This window comes from Phalangium opilio, unplaced genomic scaffold (genome assembly GCF_054372755.1).
Source record: "Phalangium opilio isolate 3A_F unplaced genomic scaffold, DU_Popi_V2 ptg000209l_1, whole genome shotgun sequence".
Taxonomy (NCBI): Eukaryota; Metazoa; Arthropoda; class Arachnida; order Opiliones; family Phalangiidae; genus Phalangium; species Phalangium opilio.
The window spans coordinates 8,664,263-8,677,247 of NW_028324217.1; the positions used below are offsets into that span (position 1 = coordinate 8,664,263).

Below are 12,985 nucleotides of genomic sequence, written 5' to 3' on the forward strand. Positions count from 1 at the left end.
ATTATGATTTTTGATGGTGACTAATTACTAATTAGCTTCGTTAACGCATTTTTAAAATTTGAAATGCATTCATTTATCAACGGAAACAATTCTAGTATCATAGTTTAGAAATTTTGTAGATTTTAAAAGCTGCTATTTCTTAAGTTTTTTAATATTTAGCTTAATTTTTAGATTTAAAACCGCTACCTTAGAATAATACTTCTCTATTATCCCCTTCTGATGATATTGATCAAATATAGATAGTTTACAAACATGGAGAATTCATACCATTTATATCCGGAGGCCCGGTAATCTCCATGTGTGTAAACTATATCGGATTCAGTTAGTTTGAATTTTCGCCTTTTCTATGATTTATCATATTTTATCCAACAATGGCTCCATCTATTGGTGGAAGTTCTAGCAATTTACCTTATAATTTTAAACTTAAAAAATTATAGTAATATGTTTTTAACAGTTTTTTTATCTTAATAAAAATTTATTTAACTACATGATATAAGATAAGCTTAAATTTGATTATCTTATCAACGAAGGCGAAATAGATGGCACGGCTTGCATTATTTTTCATTGGAAGAACGTAAAATTAAGACCCTTATATTCTTAATTATTTAGTAAATAAGGTCAATTTTTAAATACGTTTTTCGATAGCGCAATATATGAAAAATGTCTATATTTTACATTAAGTTATGAATGTTAACGTAGGTATGTGAAGCACACACTTGGTATTATATATGACACCTCTTCCATACAAGGTTTAGGTAAGAATTTTTATATAGGCTAAATAGGATACGAATGTGGGTTATCGCTTCTCGGCCTTTTGGCTAAGATCAAAGTGTAGTATCTGTTCTTATCAGCTTAATATCTGATACGGGTCCCATTGGGGCCCAAGATATTAAACTTGTTTTTGAACGGCGGCGGAGAGTTCGGGGCTTGCTCCACCTCCGCCACGGGTTGGCCCGGTATTGCAGTACCTCCGGGATCGGCCCACTTCCTTAAATAAACTAAAATCAAACACACATATCCTAACCACCATCGATTTGCAGCAATCAAATTTGCCGTTCTTCGCATCTCACAATGAATTTGGATTGCGTCGTTGTTACTCGGGGAAGGAATTTGATATTTATACCATTTTAAATGCAGCAAATGAATAATATTTTTGCGAAGGGCTTCTATATAGTTTGACACTATTCGTTTAGTTTTAAATTGGAATTTTGAGCGAATTCTGTCGGCAACGGCCATATCACGCTGAATACACCGGTTCTCGTCCGATCACCGAAGTTAAGCAGCGTCGAGCGCAGTCAGTACTTGGGAGGGAGACCACCTGGGAACACTGCGTGCCGTTGGCTCTTTTATTTAATATTTTAAAATTCCAGATAAACTTTTTTCTCCGGTCTAGAAAAACGACGCTGTGCATTCATTTACAATTGTTTACGCAACTAGCTCTTAATTAGTAGAGAGCTGCAAAATGAAAATATTAACCTCCAACTCCTTCCAACTCCAAGGCAATACACAACAATGACTCCAATTCCTCCCAATGCCATAATCAAAAGTTTCAACTCCGCAGAACTCCGCCAAGCGAAATGTAAAACTCCTACCAACTCCTTCCATGAAAACTTCACGAATCAAGAAATACTAACACTAGAGTCCATTCTGTTATTAGTTGTGCCTGCCAATATGCCTACTGCCTTACTTTAATATGCCTCAAAGCTAGAAAGGAGACTCTTCTTGTCAATGGGTTTAAGAGAAAAGGAAAGCGCCCGCGGCCCCATTGTGTGAGAGACACACTGAGGGGACGTGTCACGTGGGGTTACGGGTGAAAATAGAATTTCGTACGAAGCTTCTGAAGACACACAACGCTAAAGTCCGCTTTTAAATTGGAGCAATACCACCATAAGTTTATAAGATATGTTCCATAAGTGTGTCACTCGTTAATGAGAGTTTGTCATGAAGTGACGTAGGCGAAACGTCATAGATTCTCGTAAAGCGACGCCTGGTGAGGCGCTGTCAAAGGCTTAGTATAGACTAAATAGGAGGATGGACTGCAAAACCGAGTGTAGTCAATTCTCGCGTCGTTCTTGAACTAGCTCTCATTAAGCCACTAGCATTACGATGTATAGGTAGTGACATACTTATGGAACATATCTTATAAACTTATGATACCACTTACCAGACTTAAGTTTTCCAACTCCGTAGATTTCCATGTTTTAAGATAATTTTCCATTGCCTCCCAACTTCGCAATTATAATTATCATTATTCCCATTGCCTCCCAACTCCGCACACGAAAACTTCCACTGCCACCCAACTCCAATTTTATCTCAGAAAAACATTTCCAACTCCTGGAGTTCCCATCGCTTAAACGCGGAACCCAGCGGGTTTCGGAGTTCTTCCACGGAGTTGCAGCTCTCTATTAATTAGCAATGAGCTACTTCGGTAGGTGCTTGTATCTGTGGGAAGAAATATGTACTTTTCACGGGATCGTATCGTTACCAGTCTTGGAAATAGCACAGGTCCACAGGTCAAAAACCAGTTTATTAATTGCTGGGACCAGTTTTTTTATTCAAAACCCGGGGGTTACTGGTCCTTGCGACCAGTTTATTAATTGAGAATTTTTATGAAAATTCTGGAGGGACCAGTTTAAAAATTCTAGTCATTATAAATTTCTACTCCATGGATATAGTCTCCTAGCCTTGACTTTTTCTCATTCTTGCCTTCCTTGCTACAACCACAGCCCACTCGATCACGCTTTGGCTTCACACGCTATAGAAGGCCCTCCAGAGTCACACAATGTTTTTCCTATGTAAAAGCACGTGTTGGTAATTTGGGGCTTTTTCGCTCGAAAAATTCAAGGAGTCAGCTTTTAACATGACCAGCTATGGGAGGAACACAGTTATTTTGCCCTAATTTTGAAATAACTGGTGTAAATCTCTTGAAATTTTAAACAGAATTGCAAAACAACATTTGCTATGTTTTGGAAATTAAATTATGGTTAATTTTCTTACAAAAACTTTGGAAGAGAAAAACTTTGCACAAAAATACCAAACTTTATTTTGCAAATCTCATTAAAAATTCAAGAGATTTCAACCAGTATTTTCAAAATTAGGACCAAAAAACGGTGTTCCTCCCATTGACGGCAATGTTAAGAGTTAACTCTGATTTTTGACATAATATTGCTTCTATAGCCCGATCGAATGGGCTGTGCGTCAATGATATACTTCCTTAATTTTTAAATAGGATTAGTAAAAAATAAATTAAGTATAGGGTCACTGGTCCCAAAAACCAGTTTAATATTGTAGACGCTGGGGGTCACTGGTCCCGAGGACTAGTTTCAAAAAAATCCTTATTTCCAAGACTGATCGTTACCTCTTTGGTTTATTGATTTTTAACGATTTTAACAATTGCTATCTTAAGGCCGGTTCAGACGACACTATTTTTCTCGCTACGCTCGCTGTGCTGAGCTCATCAGATTTTCTGGCTTCACCAGCCTTTAGAAAATTCACTGTTCACATGGACAAAATTTCCTCACCGAGGTCAACAGCATGTCAACAGTGAGAAAATTTTGTCCGTGTGAACAGTGAATTTTATAGAGGCTGGTGAAGCCAGAAAATCTGATGAGCTCAGCACAGCGAGCGTAGCGAGAAAAATAGTGTCGTCTGAACCAGAGTTGGGCACTCCTTTTTAGATAGTTTTTTTTCTATCAAACTATCATAGATGGCGAAACTATCAATTCTTTTGGCTATATTTTAGAGTGGAACTCCTTCTTAGATAGATTTTTTTTCCTCTCAAACTATCAAAGATGGCGGAACTATCAACTCTTCTGACTATATTTTAGACTGACATTGCTGGTTAGATCGATATTTTTCCTCTCAAACTATCATAGATAGCGAAACTATCAACTCTTCTGACTATATTTTAGACTGACACTGCTGGTTAGATAGATATTTTTCCTCTCAAAACTATCATATTTGGCGAAACTATCAATTCTTCTAGCTATATTTTAGACGGGCATTATTTGTTAGATAGATTTTTTCCCTCTCAACAAATCATAGATGGTGAAACTATCAAATCTTCCTTCAATATGTTAGATTGGCTCTCATTGTTAGATAGATTTTTTGCCTATCAAATCAAATTGAAATCTTTAGGGACGACTAAATTAATCGATTATTTAATTTTCGGACTTTAAATTTGATTGTTTTCGATCAAACTGATTTGGTCTCTACCTAATTTTACTCTGTTTAATCGATTCCTGATATTTCCTGATTTTGTAGAATTTCTAATATTTTCATATATTCATATAATTTCCATAATCTCATTTCTCAAGTTTGACTTTTAACTGTCTATAGTTCAAAAGCTACTTTTCATAATTTTTAAAATTATTCGCCCTTGATTTAATCTAAACCATCTACTATAAACGGTTAACTAATAATAATTAAAGGCAAAAATTGCAATTAAAAACTGTGGGTAATAAAAATCAGAAAATCTACACTTTAATTTATCTACTTCTACGTTTGGATGATTTCGTGGAATCGTTCTTCCTCCTCGAGTAGTCGTTCACATCAGTGACAGCACGTTCACATCAGTGACAGCACGGAGCTTCTATATACAAGAAGCTCCGTCTTCACAGTTTGAACTGTTGAACCATCGTTTATTTTATTTTTATTTATTTGTTTGAGAGGGTTATAACGACCACCAAGTACAGAATCTTCTTATAGAATAAACCTACACTTGCTAACGTTAAAATATATTAAAAACTTCGATATCATTCAAAAAACGACTTATCTTTCCAGAAATTTTCATAACTATCAAAATTGCCTATCAAAGATTAGCTCATAATTTTTTTAAAATCAAATCAGAAAACAGATGTCGCCAAATAAAATCACTCCAAAAATCAATATATTTCTCAAGGAATAATGCCTATCATTTTTTATGATTTCTAAAAGATGGGGTTAGTAGCCAGATCACGTTGAGAATCGATATTTTTCTCTAGAAGATTTCAACGAATCAATGAATCATATCAACTTCGAGTGCACTTTCTAAGCTATCAAACTCAATCGATCATTATAATTCAAATTTTTCTCGAAAATAACTATCAAAATTGATACTTTGATTGGGGCAGATTTAGTTTTCTATCGTATCAAGTGGTAAAACTATCAAATGATATGATAGTGCCCATCTCTGAACGGGCCTTTAGGCGCTACTAGATGGCGACACTTTCGCCGAAAAAAAGGTTCATATCCAAGACTTTGAAATCTTAGGCGCTACTAGATGGCGACACTTTCGCCGAAAAAAAGGTTTATATCCAAGACTTTGAAACTTGGGTAAATTTCATGTTTTTAACCAATGCCGACTCAATTTATAAATTGAGTCGGCATTGTTTTAACTGGACATCTCTGGGGAAGAAATTTGACACTACAATTTTTCATGGGATCCTAAAAAGGGACGAGCGAATCGAATCCCGTACCCGAGGATTATGATAGTCGATTATTTTCAACGCACTGAATATTTTTTGTTCAATTCTACTGTATATTTTTTTATTCAAATATTTGTTTTTAATTCCAGTAGTTTATTAATAAATGCAGAAAATTAAATTTTATTTTTAAAGAGGGGTTCTATATTATGTATAAAACTATTTGTTTAGTTTTAAATTGGAATTTTGAGCAAATTTTGTCGGCAACGGCCATATCACGCTGAATACACCGGTTCTCGTCCGATCACCGAAGTTAAGCAGCGTCGAGCGCAGTCAGTACTTGGGAGGGAGACCACCTGGGAACACTGCGTGCCGTTGGCTCTTTTTGTTTAATAATTTTAATTAAGAGTAGATAATTTTTTCAATTCCAGTAGATAATTTTTTCAATTCCAGTAGATAATTTTTTAATTCCAGGAGTTTATTTTTTAAATGCAGCAGATTGGGACCGTCCATAAACTACGTCACGCAAAAAATGGCATTTTCTGACCCCCCCGTCCCCCCAGATCACGCTTCGTCACGTTTTCTAAGACCCCTCCCCTGAAAACCACGTCACATTTCTTTAACCCCCCCCCCAACGGACTATGGTATGTCTTAATTTACCACTTAATTTGATTAATTTAAAAAGAGCTTCTTTCTTCTTTCCACTCAGAAATTTTTGATCGACTTGAAAGTCAAAGTTCATTTCCATTTTAAGCTTTTACAAATATCGTTTGCCTCTGATTGAGCTTTAGAACTTTATTGTCTGGATGTGCTTTTTTATAACCTTCCAAAATATTTCCTTAAAGCTTAGTTAAAGGGGCACAGTAAATACTTTTCTACATTGTCACTTGAAAACCTTAGGCTAATCGAGCTTGGGATTCAGATTTTAAAAATGTGCGAAAGAAACGAAACCATGCAAATTCGATTCATCCTTGCTAATGCTAGTGGCGAATAAACAGTGACATTTGAGAGTTTAAGCTGACACTACATTTAGCAGTCCTTATGCGTACGTGTAGCTAGTTCTGCAGTGAACGGGTCACTTTATTTTAAATGCGATGTTTAAATTGGCTACACGTACGAGTATGTGATCATAGCTTACAGTTTCTACTATTTAAACGATGATGGAATAAGAAATTTGTTAAATTATTGTAGAGGTCGTTCTCACGGTGGACTTTGAAACGTTGTGTTTTTCTTCTATAACAAAAAGGTCAATCGACCTCTTACTGACTTCGTAATAAAATTAATTTTAAATGTGACGTCACGCATCGAAGGACCCCTCCCTCCCCCCTCGTCACGGACCGTCACAAACTTACAAACCCCCTCCCCCCCATAAGCGTGTGACGTAGTTTATGGACGGTCCCATTAGTTTTTTTTTTTTTTCAAAAAAAGCAGGGTAGTTGAAAACTATATGACAAATTAGATTTACTCTTGAAAATTGAACATCTTCAATCGGCAACGGGCATATCTCTGAATGCACCTGTTCTAGTCCGACCACCTGACAACTAGTTCTCTGTTTAATACAAATATACCGGTCTGTGTTATTCAAAATTTAAACTATGTTTTTATTGATTTTTGATGATATTAACCATAAGTGTCTTAGTCACTACTAGATGGCGACACTTTTGCCGAAAAACGTTTATACTCAAGGTTCTTAAAATGCTTTGATTTTTTAAGCAGGAAAAATTTTTTGAACTCGTCGTCTTTTGCAGGAAAATCTTTTTTTCTACCAAAAGAGCGCATTTGTACACAATTTATTTATTTTTTGATTATTTCGAACTGGTCGGCTATTTGTCTGGGTATTTCCTGATCCCAATCTAAACCTTCCCAAAGAGATTGAAATAACTAATTAACCCTCTGCTGGGAAAATAGTACTAAGAGAAACTTCTTAACCTTTCTATTAAACCGCAAACAAAATTACAGTTTTCTATTATTTATTAATTTGGACAGGTTATGTAAATGAGCTCCGTTTCAATACAGAATGGCAGAAACTGATTGTAGCTGCACATTTAGGCCTAAGGGTAATTTTCGGAATAAAAAACAAGGATATTGGGGGTATTTATTAACTATGTTAGGTGTTGACCCTATTGTAGATTTCTATCCCATCTAATTCCCCCACCTCTAGTTTAATTTAACAGTCGCAAAAGCTTTTCAGGAAGTGAAATAAATCCGTAGAAGGTTAAAACAAGTTGAGAAACCAAAATAAACCTCGCCGAGTTCAGACTCAATTAAGAAGTTTTTCTTAAATAATTAAATAAATATAATTAATATTAATTATTTTAATCGTCATTAATTTAGCTTAATTATAGTTAAATCGTTTTAAGAAAATTTATTCCTAAAATCATTTTAAACATAGCTATTATTGACATTTGGATTCAAGCATATGCCTCTTTAACAATTTTTGGATATTTAGGGTATATAACGCGATTGATTCACACTAAATGATAAGAAAACTCACAATTGCGTGAACCTTCGGTGGAAGCCCTGCCATTGAGAGGCTAGACGTTTCTCGTAACCCTAGCGGACCGCCGCGTATCTTAACCCTTTAACGATGATAATGGCGCAGAAGCTAATATTGCTTTCTGCGAACGCGGTGACAGACAGACACACTGATAGAGCAACCAGTAAAATAGCTCTCCGTGACACCATCGTCACTCGGAGAGGTAAAAAAACCGTACGCGAATGGTGGCGGCGTGAAATGGCATTAAATGTAGGCCAAAAATCCAGATATCGTGACCAATTCGTTATAATACAAGAGCGCCATAAAACAGTTTCGAGTTTTCAGGAAGCTTTTGTTAACACAAAGAATATATGCGGAATAAGAAAATGTTTTAAAAAATTTGACCCACATGTCCCTTGATTTTCTATAGATAAGTATATACGTTTTAAGTGAGTCTAATCCCTCTTAACTTTGGGTAACCTGCCGCCATCCCCCCCTAAAAATGAAGTTCCCTGAACTGCCAACAAGGTTTTTAATACATCATAGGCTCAATAGAAGTTTATTAATTCAAAGGTATCTTTCGTTATAATTTGACTGACAAAAGTTCAGGTAGCATAACATTGCACCCTAAAAAGGGCCTTTTTCTAAATATGAAAGGTAAAATATTTAAAAAGTAAATTATCTCTTATTACAAAATAATTAGCATTTAATTAGACTTAAAAACGTGGAATAGTGCGCTGCCATTGGTTTAGTGGCGTCTGCTAAACCGAACCCCTTCTCACAGGCTCAGAAAGGTAAAGGGTAAGAAGTTCGATTTAGCAGACCTCACTAAACCATTGGCGGATGGCGCAGTAGTCTTTGATTTTTTTAATCGAAATTAAATGCTAATTATTTTGTAAAAAGAGATAATTTAATTATTAATTTTTTAATATTCAATTCGTTTTATACTTAGAAAAGGGCCGTTCTTTTAAAGGAACTGCAAAGAAGGCATCGGCGGGTGGGTAAAAATTATTTGAAATACGTCACAGACATCACGTGATACCAAGATACAAAGACTCCTCATAGAGTGGAACTTGTTTTTCGCGAGATTGCAGCGCCAATTCCATGAAGTGGTAGTTTTCGAAATAAAACGAACTAAGCTTATTCGAATCACGCCTCTCCTCAGTCACGTGCCTCTGACGTATTTCAAATAATTTTTACCCACCCGCCGATGCCTTCTTTACAGTCCCTTTAAGGTATGATCTTATGTTACCTTAACTTTTCTTTCAAAGGGAGTATAAAGGCAAAAGCCAACAGTCAGTTATTGGTCAAAGTTTCAGCCTATCAAAGAAAGGAAGGCATGAAACTGAAACGGGTTAGAGGTTAAGAAATAAATGCTGCTTCGATAGTCTTGATTTTGCGGGAAAATTCGGGAAACGCAAAACTGAGGCTTTGGAAAATTTGAATATCGGTTTAAAATCAATGCAATGCTAAAGTGAACCGTGTTACTGGTAGAGATGTGAAATTACCGTAACTTTTAAAAATGGTAATTTATCGAAAATTACCGATTAAAATTTTGGAATAACAAAAATTACCGTAATTTATGGGGTTTTTTTTTAATATTTTTACAGGCTTTTTACCGCGGTAAATTACCATTTTAAAATTACGGTAAGATATAAATCGGTAATTTACGCGGTATTTGGTAAATTTTACGGACGGTTAATTACCAACCCATCTCTGGTTACTGGTCTATCTGAAATGTAATAAATATATTTTCGAAATCGTTAAAACTGTTAAAAATGTTCCATGATATTTCGCCCTAATGACCACAGTTTACAAGTTATGATTTGAGTGTTTTACGTATGCCCCCTCAAATTTAATTAGCTGAAAGACAATGCTAATTAAACGGTGTCCTTTAGGGCAACATTTTCGACTCAAAATCGCCCTTAATAGTGGACTTTGTTTCTACCATATTTTTTAAATATATACTTTAGAGATACAAAGATTGTTTCAGTAATATATTTTAGCAAGAAGCGATATCTAGTTTATTAGGGAAAAGGTAAAAGTTCGCCATATTTCCATTTTTATCTCCAGTCTAAACGTAGGCCCGGAGTTAATCCCCGCCTCTAAATTACAACCAGCATCTCATTGGTTCTTGAAAACTCACGTCATCGCCGCACGAATGACGAGAATTACGTATTTTCCGACTGAGGAGAGGCGAAATAGCCCGCCCTCATTTTATTTTGAAAGGGGGACTGGGACTATGGCGCGCGAATACTTAGACAACTTATACCTTCTCCCTAATAAAATAGATATCACTTCTTGATTTTAGCGTTAACTGTGATAACAACTGACTGCTAGATTTTTACTATCTTGCACTAAAAACTCATCATGGTTTTGTTTGGGTTAGGATAGGTTAGAGTTAAGTTACGTTTCGTTTAGGTTAGGGTAAGGTTAGGTTCAGTTAAGTTACATTAGGTTTCGTTAGGTTCGGTTAGGTTACAATAGAGGCTTGCTATTAAACTTGTGATTTGACAATTGCAATATCAGTATCGATATAAGAAAGTGTATTGATAGACGTAAGCTATAAAACAAGTGTGTTTTTGCATGAACGCTGGATCTCTAAAGGGACTGGTAAACGGAATAGATTTTTCTCTATAGCACGTATGCTTTGTAAAAAAATAAATAAAAAAAACGGGTACGGCCAAGGTCGTTTAAATTTCTTTTCAATAGGTTTATTCAGAATCACAAAAGACCGAATGGCCTTGAGTGTTCCCAAATTCACAACCCCCATCCCTTCCTCCGACGCTATGCTAGAGAGGACTCGGTTTGTACAGTGGAAGGCGGGCGTTTTCCGGTCCCTTTAGAGATCCAGCGTTCATGGTTTTTGCTAAAAAAAAAGTAAAATATGCATTTTTAAGTTCCGTTTGTAAAAACTACATAAAAATAATTTATACTTTGTAACTTAAACAATGGCCCCCACGTTTTTTTCGCCAATTATTGAGCGTGTAGGCAACCATCTTCCTTGGTGTAGGGTCCCCTTTAGTTTCGCAATAACTTCGAATTAATCAACGTCTGTATTATCTACCTTTAGTTTAACATAAATTGACAAGGAGGATTACAATTTTCCTCGTAAAAAAATAAAGAACGAATTTGGCTTATGTCTTAACGATGTTTTTAAAATAGTCATCCCGACTAAAGAGGCTAAAAAAATATATTCCATTTTATTTTTGTTACGCTTATAGGTTCAACCAATAAGAATCGACTATGAAATGGCGTCAAATACAAACGTCATAAAATTATTAACGACCATAGATCTACATCTTTTTCTATTGAATAATATTATATGTATATAAAAAAAAGGTCAGTTAAGTTCGGTACAGGTAGCGAACGAACGAGCATTAGAAACCACGTGATTAAAACGAACGTTTCCATAACCAAACGACCAAAACCAGTTGAGCGGGTTTTAAAAGACTCAAGTTGTACTCTTGACGCCTATTTTTACGTATGGATATTTTTCATAATACTGAATTATATATATATACATATATCTATCTGAGCGAGGGCAAGGTTTTTAAGATAGAAGGTTGGGAACGTTTCTTACTTATAGCATTTACTAGCTGATACCCGCGGCGTCGTTCGCAAGTAATAAGAACTTCCATCAAAATGATATAAAGAATGGGTAGATTTTACTGATGACTAATATTTTTGTAGCACCCTAGGAGTAAAGGCAATCGGCGTTGCCCGTCAGCCCGTCGGGACATTTTTTATTACTTTTCACGCGGACATTATTCCATAAAGAATATTCCATTCAGCCCGTCTATAGGTTAAAGGAAACCAGTGTACTAAATATTTGCGAAATAGGTTGAAACGCGCGGACTTTGTTGCATAGAGAAGATTTTTTTACATTTCTGGGCGCCATTTATTAAGATGGCGGCGGATTGAAAAAATCTTTCTTAGTAACGTTCCGACAAATTTTATTTTTCAGCCTTCTAGGGCAAGCGGTTTGGGCTGGGCGTTGATTATCAGCACGGAGCTGGATGCCAAGATGAAAAACTACGCGAGAAAAATGCGGGATTTTACAAGGGACTGTAAAGAAGGCATCGGTGGGTGGGTTAAAAGTATTTGAATTACGTCAGAGGCATGTGACCGAGGAGAGGCGTGGTTCAAAGAAGCTTAGTTCGTTTAATTTCGAAAATTACCGCTTCCAGTAATTGGCGCCGGAATCTCGCGAAAAACAAGGACTAGGTGTCCAGTCCCACTCTATGTGGAGTCTTTTTTATCTTGTTGTCACGTGGTGCTAGTGACGTATTTCAAATAATATATGGAATCTTCACGGTCCCTTTAATTTTCAAATCTTATTTATATTTCTGAAAGTGATTTGTTTGTTCTTGGCGCGTAGTCACAAATCGTTAATTTTATATTTGATCAACTGCACATGGTTGATATTAGAAGGTTCAATAGAAGTGGTTTTGTGGTTGCATTCTTCACTATCGTCAATAAACACGCTTAGTTCCAACATTGTTCAAAATTTGTAAGGCAAATTGAGGCTTTTGTAACGCGAATTCACCAACCTTCCACTCTAAGAACTTTGAAATGGGTGAAAAACATTATTGGAGAGTGCACTTGCTACAAAAACATTACGTTCCCTCTCACAGCTTCCACGAATAAGTTTTCGAAAAAACAAGACTAATTAAAAAAAATAAAAAGAAAAATTTGTAAGAGGAAATGCTAAATTTTTTTCTTATTATTATTATATTTAAAGGAATGGACCTCCCAAAATATTTATGATTTGGCGTATGTGGTTTAGCTTCACCAGGGATAGATGTACTTTTAGAAGCAGGAATAGAGAACAGAGTAATCTGGGTGCACGTCAAAGTCCACGGGACTGGGGGGGAATGAAAGAAGAGGCGGGGTCATAGCGACAGAGGTAAAAAGGAATAACGTATTTTTCGCCGTCCCCGTCAGCAACATCATCAAAACGTAGTTTAAGTGAGCCAATAAACTTTTGTTATGTGTTGAAGGGAGGGGCTCTATACTGGGCCCTGACTGAAGTAAAGGCTAACCCGAGGGGGTAGACGCTTTGAATCTCTGTGTACACCTGAGTTGAAAAGAGTTCAGCTTTGTC

At 36.1% G+C, this 12,985-nt stretch overlaps 3 non-coding genes across 3 annotated transcripts; all 3 read left to right on the forward strand.

Moving 5' to 3' along the window:
• The first annotated feature begins 798 nt into the window (after positions 1 to 798).
• LOC149618899 (U2 spliceosomal RNA) lies at positions 799 to 990 on the forward strand. The gene has a single exon (XR_016375643.1). It is a non-coding gene; the product is annotated as a U2 spliceosomal RNA (small nuclear RNA).
• A 234-nt stretch (positions 991 to 1,224) lies between these two features.
• LOC149618900 (5S ribosomal RNA) lies at positions 1,225 to 1,343 on the forward strand. Its single transcript, XR_016375628.1, has one exon. It is a non-coding gene; the product is annotated as a 5S ribosomal RNA (ribosomal RNA).
• Positions 1,344 to 5,664: 4,321 nt separating this feature from the next.
• On the forward strand, positions 5,665 to 5,783 carry LOC149618901 (5S ribosomal RNA). The gene has a single exon (XR_016375668.1). It is a non-coding gene; the product is annotated as a 5S ribosomal RNA (ribosomal RNA).
• The last annotated feature ends 7,202 nt before the right edge of the window (positions 5,784 to 12,985 follow it).